The sequence below is a fragment of the Pinus tabuliformis genome, chromosome 3_2 (genome assembly GCF_031772625.1).
Source record: "Pinus tabuliformis cultivar Carrire ecotype Pingquan chromosome 3_2, CPIR1, whole genome shotgun sequence".
Taxonomy (NCBI): Eukaryota; Viridiplantae; Streptophyta; class Pinopsida; order Pinales; family Pinaceae; genus Pinus; species Pinus tabuliformis.
The window spans coordinates 761881552-761904558 of record NC_142302.1 but is presented as its reverse complement, the minus strand read 5'-3'; positions in this window follow the sequence as shown (position 1 = coordinate 761904558).

Here is a 23007-nt window from a genome sequence, read left to right as displayed (position 1 = left end):
CTAGCAAGGAAACTGATCTCTTAGCAAGAAATCTATGTGGTCTACTGAGTTGTCTCATCCATAAGCGGTGAGTCAAACAAGGAATTGACAACTGCCTCGAAAGTGCAGGAACGCTGACCGGTACAAGCACAATTCCTGCACCAACCTAATCTTCCACATAGATTAACACTTTGGTTCCACTGAATTACGTAGGAAAGGAATATATTAGTTACAAAGACATTTTAAGATATATAAAACCTGTAATTTAATGATTAAGTACATATATAACCTTTGAATATGAAAAATATAAGAGTGCAAGAAGGTGTGCAATTAGGAAAAAGTGCAGGAATAGATAGGCCTTTGGGGTTAAAATAAGGGTTAAGGTGGTATGTTTGGGATAGGATAGAGACCAAAAAGTAGGAAAATTCTAGCCACCAACATCCTCCCATCCCTATCTTGTTGTGTGTCCTCACAAAACCTCACCCTTACCTCTACAAGAAAACACATGGAGACCTTCCTTCAATCCTGTATCTGTATGTTGATTCCTGTCTTCAATGTCCTCTGCTTCTTAGTTCGAGCCTTCTTGACCCATTTGACCAATTTCCTAAGTCGACCATAGCATTTCGAAGCTCGAAACTTCCACACTCTTTCCTATCATTTTCGTTCTTGCACTTCCCCTTCCAATTCAACATTCTTATTCTTCAGCACTACACCATGTTCTTTCATGGCCTGATTTAGAATTTCGAGTCCATAAATGCATTGCTTCAGCTCCTCGATCTGACTATTCAAATTGAGAGTGGAGTCCTCCTTAACGAATTCCTCCTGCATTAGAATCTTCTCAGCAGTTGACTCAAAGCAAGTGTCATCAAGACCAATATCATCCTGCATATCAGTATCCGGCATTTCAACATCACAGGGTGTCTCATCACCCTTCATTTCATCATCACATTGTGTTTCATCTTCCTGCACTTTGTCATCACATTGTATCTCATCTCCCTGTTCTTCAGCATTACATTGCACTTTATTACGTTGATCCTCTGTTGGACTCTTCTCTGCATCGACATCTGGTGTCTTAGAGGTCTTCCTATTTTTCATCTTTCCAACTAATACTGACAAAGGAGTAACATCTTCCTCTTCGATTTATCTTGCACTAAACACTGTGTGAACCGCAGAATCCGCAAGGAGCGAAAGATTGTTCTCATTCAGCGAACTAGGCTAGGAGTCATCTATATTTATTGGAGAGGTTGACTGAATATGGCCCTGTCTCGAAGAGGAAAACCTATTCTTAACAAAATTTCTAGTTATTCTCTTCAAAGGGCGAGGGGTGTCGGTTATGGATGCTTGTTTCTCTTCCTGCACTAGTTCCTTAGGCAAGGTCTTTTTCCTCTTACTAGTCTGCAAGGTGAGGGTTTTATTTGTCTGACCATATTCTTCCTTCCTACTTCTACCCTTTTCCCCAAGTGACTCCACTATGTTTCCTCCTTGTAATTCCTTCAAAAACCCTTCCCAGGTCACATTTTTATTCTCTAATTCCTTCCTAACCAGAATTGAGATCAACCCGTAATGGTATAGCTTGAACCCAAACTGACTCTCTTGACTTTTCTGAACACCCTTTGACATTTTTTCCAAACTTTTAAGAAATAAGTAAGGAAAGTTAATCAACTTACCGGACTCAAAGTGTAACAGCAAGCGAATGTGATATAGGAAGGCTAGGGAATATCGTCCCTCACAGGTGAGAAACTTTTGCAGAATGTACAGCAGGTGCCTCCATTTCTCGATCATAGAAATTTATTGCAACGCTTGCTTCCAGTCCACTTTCTGCTTTTTATTGATTACAAACCTACACCAAGCCCCTTTTTCGAGCTCTCCTTTATTAAACCACTATTCGCCTGTGGCCGCCAGCCTTGTAGCCTATGAAATAGTCTGCTCTGTCACTTCAAACTCTAAAGACCCCACCTTGGCTCTGCGCCCATTAAAGGTTCAAGAAAACTCTAATGCCACGTCCGAATCAAAACCATCAAATTTTAGCAAGAACAAGAGAATCATGCTTCCTGCATTATGGACAAATTGTTCTTCTACTCTACCGTTTTCTCTACTTCGTTCACAGACCACGGTTCAATTCGGAAAAGTTCCATTGCTTGTTCAAATTCGCTCAACTACTCAGAATTGGGAGTCCTAATGAGATTAGTATCAACAACATTAATTACAACAATAAGAAGGCATAAGGATTCCAATTTTTAGGACTTCATCCACTATTCATGCAACCAAAAGAAGAGGAAGCACATCAGATTCATTCACTTTACATTCATGATCCAAAAGCAGCATACACACTCTTCTCACTTTTCAGGTAGGTGAAGGTATGTTCTTTTCTACCTTTTTATCATATAAATTCAATACTGAAATTATGAGTTTTGGAAAGTGCTTCACCCTATTCCCTTTCTCATTTCATAAAAACTAAAAATACCTTCATTTGGGTGGGGGGGGGGGTTGTGGAGGAAATACCAATTCATGTTCACATTTCATGATGCATATCACATTCATAATTCATCATCACCCTTTATATCACATGTCACCTTAACCAACATACTTTTCCAAACAACTACTATTGCATTATGATTCAAAACGTTACATGTTTTGCAAATGATGATCATAGAATGAATGGCTGATTAAATGTTTTCAAAGTCTTTCGATGTAACACAAAAATAACAAAAGTATTGTTACACAAGAACCAATACTAATAAAAGTTGGTTGTCACACAAGAACCAACCAAAATAATATGTTGCAATCGAATGTTTTTCAGAAAGAACACTTTGCAAAAAGAACAAAGTTGTCAAATGATTATGCAAAGTTAAAAATCGATATCAGCCAAAGTTCATATAAAAGAAAGACAATTCAAAATATCAAATCATAATTAAAGTAAATCAATGCAATAGATTGCATGAAGACATGCAATAAATCCAGTTGGGGGGTATGTTGGGCCTTCAAAATGTCATACACTTTCACCTTCATTCTCATTTTATTGTCTCATTTCATCACCTTGTCATCACATAACCCTACATTTCCATTACCATATGGGTTCATATCTGTATTTTCCAAAAATTATTAATTTAAAGTATTTAAAGTGAATTTATGATTATAAGTTAGAAAAATAACATGTATTTTCTTATACCTAATGGTGGAATGAGTTTGGTGACATGTGTAGGTGATTTGGAAGGTTCCAAGACACTCTTATGTGGCCTCCAAGACTCAAATTCGAATTCTCTTGAAGATTTGAAGGAGATTTGGGATAGGGGTCAAGCATATCTCATGGAGAAAAATAATGGATAAAGGAATATGTGTCTCATATTGATTGTAACCATATGAAGGATTTGTGGATTTATGAGAGATTAGTGGGTCCTCATTAATGATTTAGTTGCTTATGTTTTGTATAAATATGAGTACCTCCTCCATTCCAAAGTGAGGACTCTTGGAGCATGTATCCAACTTATAATGGAATATAATAAAGCTTCATTTTATATAAATTTCCATTCTATAGTTTTAGATATAAATTGTCTTAATGTAGTATATGGAATAGTTTTTCACTTTGTTCTTAAGAGAATTGAGCTCACTCTGAAAGGATCAAAAAAACATTTTATTTCATTATAGATTTTATTTTCATTTAATTACTTATATGTTTGAATATTTTTCATTATTAATGAATGAATTTTAGTTTAAATCTTATCAACATATGAGGGGACAACCAAGAGTCTAAGTTAGGCTCTCCTTCTCTTTGGTCTGAACAATGATTAAAGTTCATTTCCTTTTCTTTATTTCAAGTTATTTTTGAGTTTATGATTTGATGCAATGGTAATGTTGTTGGAATAAAACTGTGAGGAAGGACAATCAGTACTTCCTAAGTCAAGAACCTTTTCTCTTGCTTTCTATACATCACATACTGTTGCTCTTTAGTTTTTCTTCTTGAGGACAGTGTTGTGGGGAAGGACAACTAGGACCTCCCGAATTAGGAGCCTCTTCCTTCACTTACTACATCTTGAATTAAAGACTTTTTAGTTTGCTTAGCTTAAAGTTATTTACCTACTCTTGCATATATTTTGCTAGCATCATCACAAGCTTACGAGTATCCCTGGTTGATAATTTATGAAAGCAATTTAAGCAATTAAATTGCCCAATAGTTATCGCATCGCTTGACATACTATTTGGCATCCTTAAACAAAGAAGGCCAAAAGTATCCAGTGCGTAAGATTTTATATGCAGTTCTATTATCAGCGAAGTGACCACCACAAGGTTCATCATGGGCAGATTTTAGTATATCAAACACTTCTTCCTCTCTTACACATCTACGAATGATAAGATCTAGTCCAGTGTAAAAGAGGTCTCCTTGGATCCAAGAATATGCAGCACTTTTTAATATGATATTCTATTTTTCACGAGTGGATAAGTGAGGTGGTGTTTTTTCGGTGACTAAATAGTTGGCTATGTTAGCAAACCATGGAGACTTTGTTGACACAACAAAAATATGTTCGAAAGGGAAATCATCATCAACATGAATTACTTCATGAGGATTATTCAATCTAGAAAGATAGTCATCTACCACATTAGATTTTCTTGGTCTATCAACAACAGTAACATTAAATTCCTGTAACAACAATAACCACCTAGTCACCCTACCGCTAGTCAATGTTTTATTCATTAAATATTTTATCGCAGAATGATCAGTATGCACAAAGACTTCATATCTTGTGATGTAGTGTATGAATTTATTGATAGCAAAAATTACGGCTAAAAACTCTTTCTCGGTCACTATATAGTTCAATTCAGCAGGTGACAAATTTTTACTAATGAAGTAAATAGCATAATATTGTTTGTTTTCTTCTTGTTTTAGAGTTGCGCCAATGGCAGTATTTGAGCCATTAAAGGAAATGTGGAATGGAAGGGACCAGTTGGGACCTCTCAAAACTGGTGCATGCACTAATTTTTCCTTTAATGTCTCAAAAGATTGTTGGCAAGCTGCGAGCCAAAGAAACTCACTATCCTTAGCTAACAATCGGAAAAGGGGAGTAGTTATCCTAGAAAAGTTCTCAATGAACCTCTTGTAATAACCCGCATGTCCCAGGAATATTCTTACTTCCCTTTGTGTTTTGGGTGCAGGAAGACACAAGATAACTTCTATTTTGGTCAGGTCTACCTGGATACCTTTGTCAGAAACCAAATGTCCAAGGACTACTCCTGCTTTGCACATTAATCTACACTTTTTATCACTCAAAGCAAGGTGAGCCTCTTGGCAACGTAAAAGCACTTTTTCTAAGTTTTTGAGGACTTCTTGAAATGAGTTACCAAACACTGAAAAATCATCCATATAGATCTCAACACACTCGAGATCAGCAAAAATGGCTAGCACAACCCTTTGAAAGGTGGTTGGGGCATTACATAGTCCAAAGGGAAGCACTTGGTAAGCAAATGTACCCCATGGACATGTAAAGGTGGTCTTATCTTGATCTGCAGGTGCGATCTAAATTTGGTTGTACCCACTGAAGCCATCTAAAAATGAAAAGTACTTTTTACCAGCAAGGGTATCTAGCACCTGATCGATAAAAACAAAGGGAAAGTAATCCTTGAGAGTGGCTTTATTAAGTTCTCAATAATCAATGCAGATGCACCATCTCCCATCATTTTTCGGACTATTACCAATGGAAACACCTACTGGCTATCGGATATAGGATATATAAAGTTAGCATCTAAGAGTTTTTGTAATTCTTCTTTCACAACATCTCTTAGCGCAGGGTTCATGCACCTTTGGGTTTGACGAATAGGTCAGACTCCCTCCTGAATATAAATATGGTGAGTACAGGTTTCAAGAGGTATGCCTTTCATGTCCTTGTAACTCCATGCAAAGGCATCAAGGTGATCACGCAACAAATCAACAAGCTGCTCTCATTGAGATGAGTCCAGGTCTGAACTGATATGTAAGGATTTGCCTGGACTAATTTCAACAAGAGTAGTCTTGGGCTCAAGAGTGCAGGAAGATGCTACTAAGATCGGTGATGAGGAGGGTTGAGAATCAAAATTTTCTTGAAAATATGGACTAAAGATTTGACTAAACATATCAAATTAGGAATTGTGTCTAAATTATTCAAGAAATCTTCTAATTCAACCTCCTGGGTAAACTATGTATGGTGGTGGATCAAAGAAACAGGTTGAGTCTCCTCATCACCGTTGTCATAATCTAACCACAAAGTGTCCTTGAGCTCCTGAATAGATCTAGCAGGCGAGTATAAGGTGACTTTCTTACTAGAGTCTCCATGTGAAATATACATATCATCATAGCAGCATCCAATGTAAGCATCAGTTGTGGCGAGCCATGGTCGTCCCAGAATCAAGGGATGTCCACCCACAGGATTTTTTGGCTAAAGGACAATAAAGTCTACGAGGTACACCTTTTGGCTTGATTTTTGATCTATCTGCAAGTTCAAGCACAGTAGGGGTAGGACGAATATGGACCAACCCAAGTTGATCCATTGTTTGCCTAGTCATGACATTGATGGTCGCACCCAAGGTTATCAACACATTGGGGACAAGGATACCACCTATCTAAACAGAGACAACCAGGTTTCCAGGATTGGTATACTTTTCCATTTGTGCACTTCCTGTCATTAACTCGACTTCTCGGCCAAGAAATTGAATGGCCTGAGGTTTTTCTCTCTTCCTCCCTGTATTTTTGAGACAGAGTTCCCTAATGTTTTTTGTGCAGATGGGGATCTCTCTAATAGCTTGAAGCAAAGGTACCTTTATGCGAAGATTCGTTGTTTGTGCAGATGGGGATCTCTCTAATAGCTTGAAGCAAAGGTACCTTTATGCGAAGATTCCTCATCTCAGAAGCCAAACTGGACTCGGGGTCACTCCTCTCCATAACTATCCTCTCTAGGTAGGGAGGTCGGTTTAAAGAAGATAGTAACTCTGATGGTGTGGGAATGGGCCGAATGGTGTCATTGTTTTTCGAATGGCCAGGAGTTTCCTCCTCGTTTTTCCCCTTAATGATCACCATGGGTTTGTTTTTTTCTGGTTTAACTACCTTTCCCAATCTCAATTGAAGCTCATGTATCCCAACCGGCAAGGTTTGATGAATAGGAGAAGGGGGCAGTTCAACGGAATGGATCGATTTCACCGCTTTATTATTAGGATTTGGTACCAGTTGAGCAGGTAGTTGGGGTGGTCGAAAAGGTTGTGGTAAAGGTAATGGTGGCATTGGTTGACTTTCTTGAGGTAGGGAGGAAAGGATGATTGTGACATATGGTGAGGTGCATATGTAGGAGGATATGATGACATCTGTGCAGGATAGGACTAATGTGAATGGTTTGACCCTCTCCATCCTTGTTGCCAGGATTGAGGAGGTTTCCCATACTAATAATGGTTCCCATGCTGCCAAGGTTGAGAGTGTTGAGTGCTATAATAGGAATATGGATGTGCATTATGACCCAAAAAATGTGGTGAAGGTTCAAGAACCATACCTACACCTACTTGAGGCCAATTTCTCCGTGCTCCCATAACATGTAATGGTTCAGGTTCAGAATGCTCCCCCCTTCAAATACAACTTTTAATCTTGGTATGGAGAGGCATTTCTCGGTGGCATGGTTCTCTCCAAAAATCACATATTTTAAATCGACAGGAAGTTCTCTTAAAATATGCTTTTTCCTACATTTAGGACAAAAAATAGACAAAGACTCTTGTTCATCTACCAATTTTTGCTTAATTTTTAAAAAGTCTATTTGCTTGCTAACAATATTCATTATTTCAATTTTCATATTGTCCATTTTGTTCTCCAAACCAATAATCATAGCATCTGTAGATCCAAGTTTACTAGTTTTATTTTGATTTCCTCTATTGGATCTAGATTGATTCCTTGAAAATTTCATGCAAAAGTCACAAATTTGATCAAAAACTTTTTGAGCAATATCCCCTTGTCCTAATAAATTCAAATTATGCCCAGAATCTTTAATAAGCCCACATAAGAACAAGGTCCTGATAGTACTTATGTCAAATTTATGTTTTGACCTCTGGAATATGTATAAAAATCTCTCTAAGTAATCCTCCAAGGTCTCATCATCACCTTGCACAATGGGAAAGATCTCGTCATGCATTCTCTAGTTTTACAATATTCCTGGTATTTAGTAAAAAACACCCTCTTCATTTGGTCCCAAGAAGTTATAGTTCTCCCTCCGAGTCCCATGAACCAGCGCAAGGCTGAGTCCTTGAGAGTGCAGGGAATAACTTTAATTTTTGGGCATCTGAAGAGTAATCATAGCTTCTACATAGGATGTCAAACTCAAAAAGAAAAGAATCAAGATCTTCATGCACCTTACCATAGAAATGAGGGAGAGCCGACAGTGAAATGTTCTTCATTTGAGTAATTGTTTCAGGATCCACTATTGGAAATCCAAAGGTGGATTGTTCATCAATTACCTGATTCTTGCCAGTCCCCTCAGAATGATCCTCGTGCTCTACCATTTTTGTTCCCTTCATCAAACCACTCCCGTTAAAGCAAGAAGGTTGAATATGGCTCAAATTGGTCTCTGAGCACCACTAGTTTCTGTTGTAACATAATTTGGTTTTGATAAGTTAGCATATTAGTCAAAAATAATTTTAAAATGTTAAGTTAGGATATGGATGCAAAAGAAAGATAAGTTAAAATGTTAGGACACTTTTTTGTTTTATAGGCATCCATATCAATAAAATGATGGGAGTTATCTGCCCTAAATAAAGAAGGCAAAAGAAAATAAAATGCTAGGGAAGCAAAAGAAAGAAAAGGCTTCATTTTCATACAAAAAATAAGTGCAATGGTTGCTAGTCCAAATGCGCCACATCAAGAAAATGTCAAATCGGGTTAATATATGATTAATTCTTTAAATCGGGATTAATTCTTTGTTATAAACTTTGGCATTTCAATTATAATATAACGCGCAAGTTTGATTTGACCCAAATCAATAAACAACAAAATGCCTTGTCAGTGTCGAATAACGAAGGCACATGATCCGACGGTCGATCTACTCCCCGCCCAGATCAACGGCAGGGAGAGATTTTTCACCCCCCTCCATTGTTTCACGTTAACACGACGAAGGGGGGGTCCGCAAAGTGGTTTCCATGGCGAACTCCCCGACCTTACGTGTCGCCCTCACATCTCTTCGCACCCCCCCCCCCCCCCCCCCCGCAAACCACTTGTGGTTTTCTCCGCCAATGGCTCTTTCACCCAGCTAAAAAATCATTATCCCTCCACCAATATCAAGCTGACACCTCACCTATATGTTTCTTGTTCCTCCCATCCATTACCTCTTTACACGCTTATCCCCCCGTTCGGCATACCATTGTATCCATCCATTGCAGTCTCTCTCCCTTGCATTTAAAGTCGCTACGTTATTAACAAAACCGTTACCCCTTCCCGCATCTTATAAATAAAACAAAACTGGCCTCATTGTCACTTTCTTCTGATTATTCTCCATTGTTTGCAGGTATACAATGATTGCAGAACTTCTAATCTTTTGCTCAGACTGTCACTTATAACCATATTTCTTCCTGTCTGCCACCATGGCCCCAAAAGAAAAATCCAAGAAGCAAACCATAGAGGAAAGTATTGTCACCCCGACCCAGCTTGACCTTGACCATATTCCAATTGTTGATTCACTATTCAAAGTTGCAGAGGCCAAGTGTGAGTTTGATTTCTATGAACTACACTTATGGCTTAAACAGAATTATTTAGACTAGCAAGATCCGATTAGGTTTTGGGAGTCCATGTCACCTTTTTATAGTTTCCCAAAGACACATGAATTCCCTGACCTTATTTCCGGGTGTCAAACCAAGTATGACCCTGTGAAAAGAGCAGTGATGGCTCAGAATGGAGACATTCTGATAACTATCTCTGCTCAAACTATAAATGAAATGTTCTTAGTTCCTCAAATGGACTCCTTGACTCATTTTTCACCAGCAACACTTATGGATATGTACCATAAGTTAAATTTCCCACAAAAGCCCAAATATTCGAAATCTTTTTACCTGAGGATGTAGAATTGCCCAAAAGAAATCCACCTTATTCATTTGCCATGTTTCCTGAAGCCTCTAGACATTGCATTTCCTTACTTTCCTATCTATTAGGATACCGTGATGACTAGTCTGTAGATGAAATAATCCTTGGTTTCTTATCCATTTTCAATAAAGACCAACAATCAGCATTCATCTATAATTACAGCGAGTTTTTGGCCGATAATATACATGAACAATTCATGAACTTCATTGTGCATGGAGTGTTCAATTACAGCTCTGTTATTGTCTACATGCTTCTTTTCCAACAGGGTGATTTGTTACCATTCAAACTCAGCAAGCGAGATGAACAAGGAGTGAATCAATCAGTGATTCAATGGATAGAAATGGTTAGGGAAGCTTCTACCACTTCATCATTTTCAAAATTTGTGGATGCATTTATACATCTAGTGGTGCAGCTCCTTAACAGCCAGACGAAGCCCAGAATTAGGAATGAAATCAAAAGGATACTACACCTAAGTGAACAAACCAAATTTGTTATGCTCTTAACCTGCAAGACGATACAAGAATACCAAATATGCACAGAAATATACCCAGAACATAGAACAATGAGAAATAACAGCAGGTATTTTATTATTCAGAAAGTAATGTTCACTTGCCTCTTTGAGGGGGAAACCTCCAATAGAGCAAAGCTCGATTACAAAATAAGACACGATGCTCCTCGCAGGGAGTCTCTATCCTTTATATATGACTCATACATGCAATACCATGGTTCTTATTAATACCATCTATCTAATAACATGGCCCATTTGCAACTAATTGTGGTCCCGTCATTAAATGCGGGTTAACCACTTGCAATTATTAATATGGACTTTATTGACTCTTTACTTAACTATAACTATGACTCGATCCTACTACATAAATAAGGGGATTAGGGTAGGACCCTGACATGCCCTCCCCCTTAAGAATAGCCTTGTCCTCAAGGCTAAAGCTGCGGAAACTGCTGAAGAATAGTGGTTGGTTCCCAGGTTGCATCTTCCGGAGAGGTGTCTTTCCACTTGACGAGGACTTCCTTGATCATGTGGCCACGCAGGTGCCATTCTCGTGTGTCGAGGACCTGTTCAGGTTGGAGCCAGATTGACCCTTCTTCATCCAATTCAGGTAGACTAGTTTGAATTCTGCAATTGTTCCCAATCACTTTCTTGAGGCATGAGACATGGAAAACTAGATGGATTTTTGCAGTGGGTGGCAAAGCTAGCTTGTAGGCCACTTCTCCAATGTGTTGAAGTACTTGATACGGTCCGTAGAATTTTGGAGATAGTTTCTAACAACCCTTGTCTTTGAGTGATGTTTGCTTATATGGTTGCAGCCTCAAAAATACTTGATCCCCTTCTTGAAATTGGCGTTCTAAGCGATGTTGATCTACCTGTTGCTTCATGCGGTTTTGAGCTTGATGAAGATTCTCTCTAAGATGGGCGAGCATGGTTGTGCGGTTCTGTAGGAGTTGATCCACTGCTTGTACCTTTGAGCACCCCTTGATATAAGAAGTAGGGGAAGGAGGGAGTTGACCATAAACTGCTTCATAGGGAGTCACTTTGGTGGTGGCATGATAGTTGGTGTTATACCACCATTCAGCTAGAGGTAACCACTGTACCCAAAGATGTTGCTTTTCTGAAGTGAAACACCTAAGATAGGTTTCCAGACATTTGTTGACTACTTCAGTTTGACCATCTGTTTGTGGATGATAGGAAGTACTGAGTTTTAGTTGGGTACCTTGTAGCCTAAAGAGTTCCTGCCAAAAATTACTGGTGAAGATCGGGTCACGATCAGACACAATAGAAGTGGGCATGCCATGCAATTTGAAGATTTGATCCATGAAAGATTGAGCGACCAAAGTCGGTGTAAAAGGGTGGGGTAGGGCGCAAAAATGAGCATACTTAGAAATTCAGTCCACAACCACCATGATGACTGACTTGTTTCCTGACTTTGGAAGACCTGTAATGAAATCCATAGAAACCTCGTCCATATTGATGCCGGGATGGGCAATGGTTGTAGTGTGCCTGGTGCTTTGACTGTCTCCCCTTTGTGGCATTGACAGACATCGCATTCCGCTACAAAAGTAAGAATGTCCTTTTTCATGCCTGTCCAAAAAAATGATCTTCTAGTGCGAGCATACGTCTTCTGAAAGCCTGAATGTCCTGCAGTGGGGGATGAGTGCAACTCCGCCAAAATGCGGCTTTTGAGGGTGGATGTTGGTGATATTACGACTCTGTCCTTGTAGCGAAGAATCTCATCCTGCCACGAGTAGCCCTTGGTGGAATTTGGATCCGCCTGCAATTGAGTAATGAGTTGGGAGAGCCAGGGATGTGAAAACCATTCCCTGCGAGCCTCTTCAATCCATTCTGGAATGGGAAGGGAAATTGCGAGCAGGGTACTTTCCTCCTCAAATTGGCGAGATAATGCATCTGCTACAATATTTTCACGCCCTTTCTTGTAAATGATCTCATAATCATATCCCAGCATTTTGGCGAGCCATTTATTTTGTTGTGGTGAGGATAGGCGTTGCTCCAAATTTAAGACTGTGATGGTCTGTGCGGATTTGGAAACGTTGCCCCAATAAGTAAGGTTGCCATGTATCTACTGCATGTAAGATGGCCATCATTTCCTTCTCATAGGTAGATTGTCCTAGATTCTTCCCACTTAGTTGTTGGCTTGTGAAGGCCAAGGGTCGAACTTCCTGCATTAAGACCGCCCCAATACCCGTACCCGAAGCATCACATTCAATGACAAAAGATTTGGTGAAGTCAGGTAGTGCTAAGACTGGAGTGGAACACATGGCATTTTTTAGAGTTGTAAAGGCCTGTTGTGCTTCATCATTCCAGAGGAATGAATTTTTCTTGAGTTGAGTGAGGGTTTCGCAATGCGACCATAATTGCATACAAATTTGCGATAGTAGCCTGTGAGACCCAAAAAACCTCTCAGGCTCTTCAAGGTCTTAGGTTGAGGCCAATCCTGCATTGCCTGGATCTTTTTGGGGTCCACCCTGACACCTTCACGCCCCACAATGTGGCCCAAATACTCAACTTCTTCCATGCCAAAAGAACACTTGGACATCTTAACAAATAATTTATGCTTGCAAGGCAGTTGCAAGAGTAGATCTACATGCTGAAGATGTGCAGCCCAAGTGCAACTGTAGATGAGAATGTCATCGAAGAAAACAAGGACAAATTTTCTGAGATATGGTTTGAGGAGGTGGTTCATAAGGCTCTGAAAAGTAGATGGGGCGTTACAAAGACCGAATGGCATGACCAGGAACTCATAATGGCCTTCATGAGTTCTGAAAGCAGTCTTTGGAATGTCGACTTCTTTCATGCAAATTTGGTGGTAGCCTGAGCGAAGATCCAGCTTAGTGAAGAATTGAGCCCCATTTAGTTCATCCAGCAAATCATCAACAACCGAGATAGGAAATTTATCTTTGACTGTCAACTTATTGAGGGCCCTGAAGTCTAGACACATACGCCATTCCCATATTTCTTGAGCACCATGACCGCTGGTGATGAATAAGGACTAATGCTGGGACGAATGACTCCTGCTTCCAAAAGTTCCTTGATTATTTTTTCTATTTCATTCTTTTGGGCGAACAGATGTCTATATGGGCGCACATTTGGTGGTTGGGCCCCTGGGACCAAAGTGATGCTATGATCATGTTCCCCTCTCGAGGGTGGAAGCTCATGAGGCTTGTCAAAGACTGGAAGATGGTTATTTAAAATATGTTGCATCTCAGGATGAAACGGAAGAGAATTGGGTTCGACAGCCTGGATGGCATTAAATTGAGCTATAACTCCATGATGGCCCTTTTTTAACAATTTTTCCATCCTATGTGAGTTGATGATAGAGGGAGCTCCCGCCTGGAGTCCGTGGAGGGTATGTGTGGAGTTGTTCTGCTTAAAGCTCATATATAACTCCTGGAAATCCATTGTGATTGGCCCAAGTGTGCAAAGCCATTCAGCACCGAGGACAATGTCGCATCCTCCCATGTGTATGGAAAACATGTGGGTCTTCAACTAATAATCCCCCATTTGAAGTTTGACATTTTCACAGTGACCTCCACATTTCATTGTTCCCCCATCCGCAATTTGGACTTGGAAGTTAGAAACTGCTCGTAAAAAACAATGCACTGCTTCTGCGACTCTTTGATGGATAAAATTATGTGTACTTCCACTATCAATCAAGACTACTATTGGGCGGTGTTTAATAAAACCTCTGATTTTGAGAGTTTGAGGTGAAGAAATCCCTGCCAAAGCATGCAGCAAAATAACTGGTTCGTCAAGGACATTGCCCTTCTGGTTGTCCTCTTCGTCCTCCTCAGGTTCCTCAAGTGGTGGGGCTTCCTTCGATGAGCTGTAATCAGTAGCATCAATTTGAAATAATTTGGGCTCCTTGCATTTATGACCTGGGGAGTATTTTTCATCACAGTGGTAACATAATCCCTGCTTTCTTCTTTCTGCCATTTCTGCAAGTGACACCTTTTGAACCTTAAGTGTTTGAGTAGCGTTGTGAGCCTGTGGGGGGCGACCCTTGGCGGTGAAATTTGGGCGATTGGACTGGGCCGCTAACACATGTTCAACTTTACGAGCTACCTTGCAAGCCTCCGACCATGTGGGAGGGTGGTGCAGTCGGACGTGAGCTTGTATGGCCTCTTTAAGACCACTGATAAAACATTCCGTGTAGAACGCATCTTGGAGACCCATAGTGCGGAAAGCTAAGGCTTCAAAGGTTGTAATATATTCATCCACTGTGCCAGTCTGTCGGAGCTTAGTGAGACGACCCAAAAAAGCAGAGTCATGGTCAAAGCGCTCTATAAGAGCTTTTTTGAAGGTGTCCCAAGTCAAGGGCCTTCCATTGCAACGTTGATGCCATTGCCACCATTGCCATCTTTCATTGTCCAAGTACATGCTCCCCACCATAAGTTGAGTCTCATTATCTAAGATGTAATTCAGATTGAAATACTGCTCCATTTGTGCTACCCATGCTGCCGAGTGAGAACCATCAAATTTATGCATATCCAGCTTGGGTGGTCGCAGACGAGATTGTTGGTGGGTGCCCCAGAGGTGAAGAGAGTGGCTAGACTCACCCTCATTGTGTTCATTGCCAATATACGCCTCCTCGCGGGCTTTCGCCTTGCCCTTAGAGAGTGCATTAGTTATTGTCGTCAGCTGATCTTGGAGGTATTTCAAGGATTGTTCAAGTTTTTCGATCTTCTCATTGGCCATAGCTTGAGCTATAGTTTCTACCATGCACTGATCCGATGTATTGGAAATTTGGGACCGCCCAAATTTTTTTGGCACTAACAATTGAATGGTACCACCTTGCTCAGCTCGTCGTCCTAATTCTTATGGGCTAGATCACCAATAAGCGCCCCGGGGGTCTCTGACTTTTTTCTGGGGTGGTCTCAGACTTTTTTTTTTTTTTCCTGAAAACTCCTAAAGGAGTTTTACTCCTTGCTTAGGAATATTGTAGTAGCCGAATCCCCAAAATGTCAATGCTGCCAAAAGTCCTGCGAAAATCACGCCCCAGTATAGGAACCCACACAACTACTCAGATCTGGATGGCGGCTCTGGTGGATCTGAGAGATCTGAATGGCTGATCGGATAGATCTGAGTGGTGGAACAGATTGTTGTTGTGGATCTAATGGATCTAATAGATCTGAATGGTTGTTCTGTTAAATCTGAGCTGCGGGACTGATTTCTGCTGCTGCTACAAACCCCACTTGCGAGATCTGATCTGGTAGAGATTATGCATGATCCAGAGATAGAAAAGGGAACTATGGTCTCGAGGAGTGTCAGGTGCTACAGATCGCAATATACATAAGAGTCTGACAGTAGTACTCGGCCAATTTTTCAGGGCACTAACCAAGGAGGACCAACTGTACCCTTTGATGTACAACCCGACTACCCAATCATATGGGCGAGTAATCTCTCTGGTGTTGTTCTTGGTGTATAGTAGCAACAAGACAGACGACGTTTTATCTATGGCGAGGTTTCAAGGGAGCTAGGGGGCTTCCGATATACCAGAGGGTACTTGGAAGACAGTCTGTGCACGGTTCTGTCTAATGCGCTACTACTCGAAGGGGTACCCACAGGGGTTACAAGGGAGTCCAACAAGTGTGACCACCTCTTGTATTTCCTGCGTGCATGCCTCCCCAAATCCGCAGGTTTATGCGCTCAATGACAGATCCCGTGGTTTAAAGACGCCGGAACACGTCTCTAGCCAAAAAAAAAATTGCTAAAAAATGGAGATCCCACCGGCCCTGGAAAGCGCTCTGATACCACTTGTTATGCTCTTAACCTGCAAGACGATACAAGAATACCAAATATGCGCAGAAATATACCCAAAACATAGAACAGTGAGAAATAACAACAGGTATTTTATTATTCAGAAAGTAATGTTCACTTGCCTCTTCGAGGGGGCAACCTCCAATAGAGCAGAGCTCGATTACAAAATAAGACATGATGCTCCTCGCAGGGAGTCTCTATCCTTTATATATGACTCATACATGCAATACCATGGAGCAATACCATGGTTCTTATTAATACCATCTATCTAATACCATGGCCCATTTGCAACTAACTGTGGTCCCGTCATTAAAGACAGGTTAACCACTTACAATTATTAATATGGGCTTTATTGACTCTTTACTTAACTATAACTATGACTCGATCCTACTACATATATAAGGGGGTTAGGGTGGGACCCTAACAAAAACTGGTGACTGGTATTTATACCAGAAATACACTGAGATAAGAATATATGGTTGTGAGCTTACACCATACAAGCTGCCTAAATATGTTCCTTTGAGAATATTTTCTCTAGAATATATCAGGCAGATGATTCACATGGATGAGCTACATTTTGTGTCAGGTAAAAGAAAGTCTCAGTTCAAGCTCAAAGCACATATTAGGCCATTTATTTGCAACACCAGAGCTACCTTTTGTGTCAGGTAAAAGAAAGTCTCAGTGCAAGCTCAAAGCACATATTGGGCCATTTATTTGCAACACCAAATCAGCTGGTGTTGAGGCAGATGCATTATTGAAGAAGATGAATTTCCAGCCTAGTTTCACCTGGTCCTATGATCCTTTTGGCATAATTTCTGCCTTAAGGGTTAGTTTCAAGATGATTCCTTACAACCATACTCCAAGGCCAGAAATTGAAAATTTTATGAATCAAAAAATGTGGATTGATGGGACTCTTCAAGAGGCAGATGAGCAAGTTGTGTCCACTCCCACTAAACAGACTCCAGTTGCTCAGAGCAAGCAATAGAAGAGGCTGAGAAAGGAAACTTCATCCATTGAAAATGTGCTAAAAGGATTCATTTTTCAGAAAAAGAAGCATAAAGTCAGCTTGGCCACATCAACACAAGAGACTCCACCAGTGATCATTGATCTTGGAGATCCAAAAGTGTCTACATCAGCAGGAGTTAGTACTTCAACCACTCCTCCCACAGTTAGTGCTTCAACTACTCCTCCTACAACTTCACCTTCTAGAGAGCCTCTAGAAATTATTCAGTCAACAGGAACCAACACTTCGGATGATTCAAACATATTTTCAAGGTTCCTAGAAATTAAGCAAAAAAAATGAGACTTTAAAGTCCAATGTGTACAGTCAATTCTAGAAGCAAACTTCCACTTCCCAACATAGGCTCCTTTCTGCTTTTGATAGTGAGAAGGGAAGAATGCAAATGGCTTTCTTACAAGCCTATATTCCATTTCCTAAATCACCATCTGATTACAAGAAGATTGTGTTTTCATTTGACACTAGTCAAATCCATCCAATTGACCAGATGGACATGCATAGACAAACTGGTGAGATGTTGTTTTCTACTATGACAACCACAGCCATGTCTCTTTCTAAACTCAGGACTGCTCTATCAAATGTTCAGTCCCAACTTAAGTTAGAAAATATCTCCTCTCTAGCTAAAGACAATAGAATAAAATCACTAGAGGATTTTGTGATTAAAGTGGGATATGATCCCAAGGATGTAAAAGTTGCATAACTACTTCTTAAGAAGAAAGATGCAGACATTGTTGCATTGAAGAAACAGTTGAAGTTGCCTTCAACTGAAGATCCCTTGACCAAGGATATGGCAGAAATTGAATAGCAAAAGGAGGATATGCTCAAGCTTATTATTAAACAGAATATACAGTTGAAGATGGAAGAACAAATTAAAGAGCTATTGAAGGAGAAGGAAATAGCACAATTTTCCATGGTGCCCATTACAGCAGTCCCAATAGCAGTTGCAGGTACAGAGCCTAGTTCCTCATCTACAACCATTGAGTCTACATCAACAACAGCTGACCCAACTAGATTAGCATAGGAACTATCAATCCAGAAGCAGGAAAACCAGAAGCTACTTCAGAAATTTCAAAATCTAGAATTGCAAAAAGTACAAAATGATACTAAGTATCTAGAAGAAATGCAGAAGACTCACAAATTAGAGCTTAAAATCCAGAAGTTGGAGAGTGAGTCACTGATGGCAGACACTTTGGCTCATGCCAAGGAGAGTATTTGGACAAAAATCAGTCAATCCATGACAGATGTATGGCCATCCATACAGATTATTTTTTAGCAGCAGGAACTCATTACTAGATGCAGAGCAATGATTGAAGAACAAAAAGCAGCCTTGATGACCAAGCCAACAGAAGCCACATATATGATCAAGGTTTTAAATTCAAAGAGCAGAGAGGAATTAGAAGAAATAAACATCTCTGACAGAACAGCTACCATCTTAGAGATCAAAAAGGTATTACAGAAAAAGAATTTGATCAATCAATTGGAAACTAAGTGTCAAACCCTAGAGATTTCTGTCAAGAGATTTCATTCAAAATTTAATGTTTTAAATTAGAAAGGATTGTCAGGATTAGTAGGTTTGAATGATAAGTTGATTAGATTAGATGATTATTGCAAGGAGTTATATGCTATTGCAGTAGATAGAGCCAAATTTGCAAGAGTGAAAGGACAGATAACAGGGAGGGATTTTCTAGAAGCCTTGGAATATGATTTAACCATCTTACATGAAATCAAGCACTTGTTTCTCACCAAGCCTAATTTCGAAAGATATATAGAGGTGGATGAAACATTCAGGAAAATGGTAAATGTAGAAATCCCAAATGAACAAAGATGGGATCATTTGTGTGAAACAATTTAGTAATTCCTCATTGTGACAGTAAGACAGCTCATCAGTGTTTTCAGGCCAGATCATCAACAAATTCCAAAAGGATAGAGCCACCTCTTCAGTAGTTTTTCAGTTCCTATTATATTGTTCTATTTTTGTAATTTTGTACTATTTTGGTATTTTATTCCAAACAGATTGTAGATCTTTTGTAAAGTTTTGTATAAATAACTCCTCCTTTGAGTTATTATGGGTTGAACCCTTGAACAAGTTATTAAGCATATTTGTACTAAGCTGGAGCATTTTTGAGATAATAAAAGATTCTGGATTTGCCTCATATGGTCTTTCTCTCAGTGAGTTGTATTTCGTCCTGTCTATTCATTATGTTTTCTTCATATAAATTAATTATTTTGCAGTCATCCGATTTAAAATTTAATTAAATATCAGTGTCATTTTGAATCTTCTGTGAAGTTGTAATTTAAATAAGAGACTAATTTACAAAACTATTTGTTATTATAAATTTCTCTTTGAATATAAATTACACTAGATCTCTATAATAGTTTGGTTATATTTTGTTGATTAAGAAAGCATTATTTTCTTAATTTCTTCTTGTAAATGGTTAAATATTCAGTTTGAATATAAAATCAATTATACCTCTCCATACTCTACTTCTACATTACATCAAAATCAAACTAACCATGTGCAGTTAAAGAACAACCTTTCATTTTATCAAAAATCTATCCAAGTTTAAAGCCCCTATTTATAAATAGTTCATGGGTCATCCAATCACTAAAAACAACAAAACATTAGAGATGCTTTGGCATAACTAATTGACCTTAGGTTATCTCAAAGGACAACAGTTTCCTTCTTCCCCTTCTTGGGTTGTGTCACACCTAAACTATTGTTTCCAGAATCCAAGTGGACAGTTCTTGCGTGATGAGTTTGTGTCTGTTGGACTTTTTCCCTGCAAAAGAAGGTCCAATATGAGAAAAAGTTTCAAATTTATCAATTTTCCCTTGGCCCTTATTGGGTTTTGGACCTCTACCCCTTTTACGCATTCATCTTAAAAAAGAATCGAAAAATGACAAAACTTTTAAATTTATAAAAAAAAAAAATCTTAAATCAAACCTGCAAATGAATAAACAAATCAGCACTATGAAATCATTCAACAATAGAAGCACACTGCAGAAAAAATAAAAGTAGACTTACCCCTACTGCAAAGGAAAGAAAACAGGAAAGTTCTTACCAATATTTAGAAACGCCTCCCCGGCAACGGCGCCAAAATGTTGGGTGTAGGAATTGCAGTTAAGCAAACTCCTTTCAACACTTAATTTGTCAACCCGGGGTTTCGTACACTTCGAGGCGTAACACAGGAAATGCCAAGAAATGATATGAACCTTCTCTAATTGTATTCCTACTTCTTCAATTACAAATTGCAGAATCGAAAGGATAGATCACACGACAATGAATACCAAGAAAAACTCTGGTGCTGAATGAAAAGAATGTGCTTTGCAGAAATCCAAAGTAAAGGAAACTCTCAATTCATCATAAACAATCTGAATTGATAAAATAACTATTTGAGATTCTCTTCAGTATGGTTGTAAGACAAAAGAATAATCTAACTAATTAGAATACTTGTCTCCCTTAATATTTTCCTTCTTGCACCAAGTTGTCGTTCTTGTACCACAACAAGGTTCCTGTACTAGAATGTTGTCCTTGTACTAGAGCGAAGCTTCCTGGAAGTATGTATATTGGGCACTTACTGAAGATCTTGACCTGCATACAAGAGCTCTAAGCCTTTGTACTAGAGTACTTTGTTCTTGTACTCGGAATGTTGATTCTTGTACTAGAACAGAGGTTCTTGTACTAGGAAACCAAAGTCCCTCTACTTGGTTTCCAAATTGTTTGCAAGAAATAAAAGTGTGTTAACTAAGGAAAATAAATGCAAGGTGAAAACATAACTGTAAAATGAACTTCTATAAGCAAAATGAACCATTAACTAATCTCATGCTTGGAAATGAAAAGTACTTTCACAACCAAAGGAAATTTCTATTGAAATAAGAAACCGTTTTACTTGGAAACTACTTTGACTCAAACATCAGCAAGCTCTTTCCTGATGTGACTATTTATTGAATAAATTAGATCTGCAACCTTATAAAACAATCATTTTAACTCGGGGAATCCTTCTGATACATTCAATATTAAATCCAGCAACGAGTGCAAGTATAAACCCAAATAATGTAATAGTGTTTTAGCAAAAGCTTATAGACAGTAATCAATTCGAATCCAAACTTGGATATTAGAATATGCTTCACTAAAGAGCCAAACACTATTTGCAAAATAATAATATACCAGCAAAGATAAGAACAATTGGCTGCAATGAAATAAAAGAAACCTTCAATCTTGCTAAAACAAAAATACACCAGTGCAGGAACCTTAAATGTATGTTTTCTTTGTAAAGAAAGAGGCAGCGCGCATTTGCAAGAAAGAATGGAAGGGAAATAGAAGTGAATACAAATGAACCACGCACACACCTGGATCCAGATCACACAACTTGCAAGAAATTAAATTTCATTAGCTATAAATAATCCAAACATGATCTGCTTCATTAACCTTGCATAAAAAATAAAGCTAACGCACCTTTAACAAAGGGAGAACGAGCTTATGCTCCATTTGAGCGCTTGAAGTTTCTATTTCGTTACAAGGAAACGAAATAGATGACTTCACAACTGGCATGTTCTTTTGTATTAAAGTTCAAAAATAGCAAATACACATCGTGGATCCACAAATCCAACCCAAAAATGGCGATACTCAAAAATTACGAATAGTAGCAAAGGTTTGATACATCGTCGCTCCTAACATATACAGAGAAACCCTATTAAAAACATACTTCGGCTCTTGGCCGCAACAAGAAATATAACAACATGATATATTAAGCCTTTCAGTTGTTCACAAAAAGTCTAAACAAGGGTTTTGCAGCCGATGTCTAGCATTCATATCCTGTCTTCTTCTCTAAACATCGAGCCCAGCAAGGAAATTGATCTATTGGCAAGAAATTTGCGCGGTCTATTGAATTGTCTCGTCCATAAGTGGTGAGTCGAACAAGGAATTGGCAGCTGCCTCGAAAGTGCAGGAATGCTGACCGGTACAAGCATGATTCCTACACCAACCCAATCTTCCACATAGATTAACACTTTGGTTCCATCGAATTACTTAGGAAAGGAATATATTAGTTACAAAGACATTTTAAGATATATAAAACCTGTAATTTAATGATTAAGTACATATATAACCTTTGAATATGAAAAAACATAAGAGGAGTGCAGGAATGTGTGCAATTAGGAAAGAGCGCAGGAATAGATAGGGCTTTGGGGTTAAAACAGGTGTTAAGGTGGTGTGTTTGGGATAGGATAGAGACCAAAAAGTAGGACAATTCTAGCCACCAACACATGTTGAGTTTCAAGATGAAGCCTTATTCTTTCCTGGAAAGGCTAGAAAGGATAGCTTCTTGGACCAACAAAATATTGTCAATTATTCGTCTATTACGCAAAAAGCCTCCTTGATTTTTAGAAATCAAGAGGGGGAGAGGATTTTTGAGTCTATCAGCTAAGATCTTAGTTATGATCTTATAAGATGAATTGCACAAGGATATTGGTCTAAAACGATGGAAAGAGGAGGGTCTGGTTTCTTTAGGAATAGGAGCCAAGACGATAGAATTGGTATTACCTCCAATTTTTCTTTTCCAAAAAACTCAATGTATCATGTTTAAGAGATCTTTTTTTATAAGCTCTCAGAACAAGCTATAAAAGGCAATAGAAAAGTCATCTGGCCCT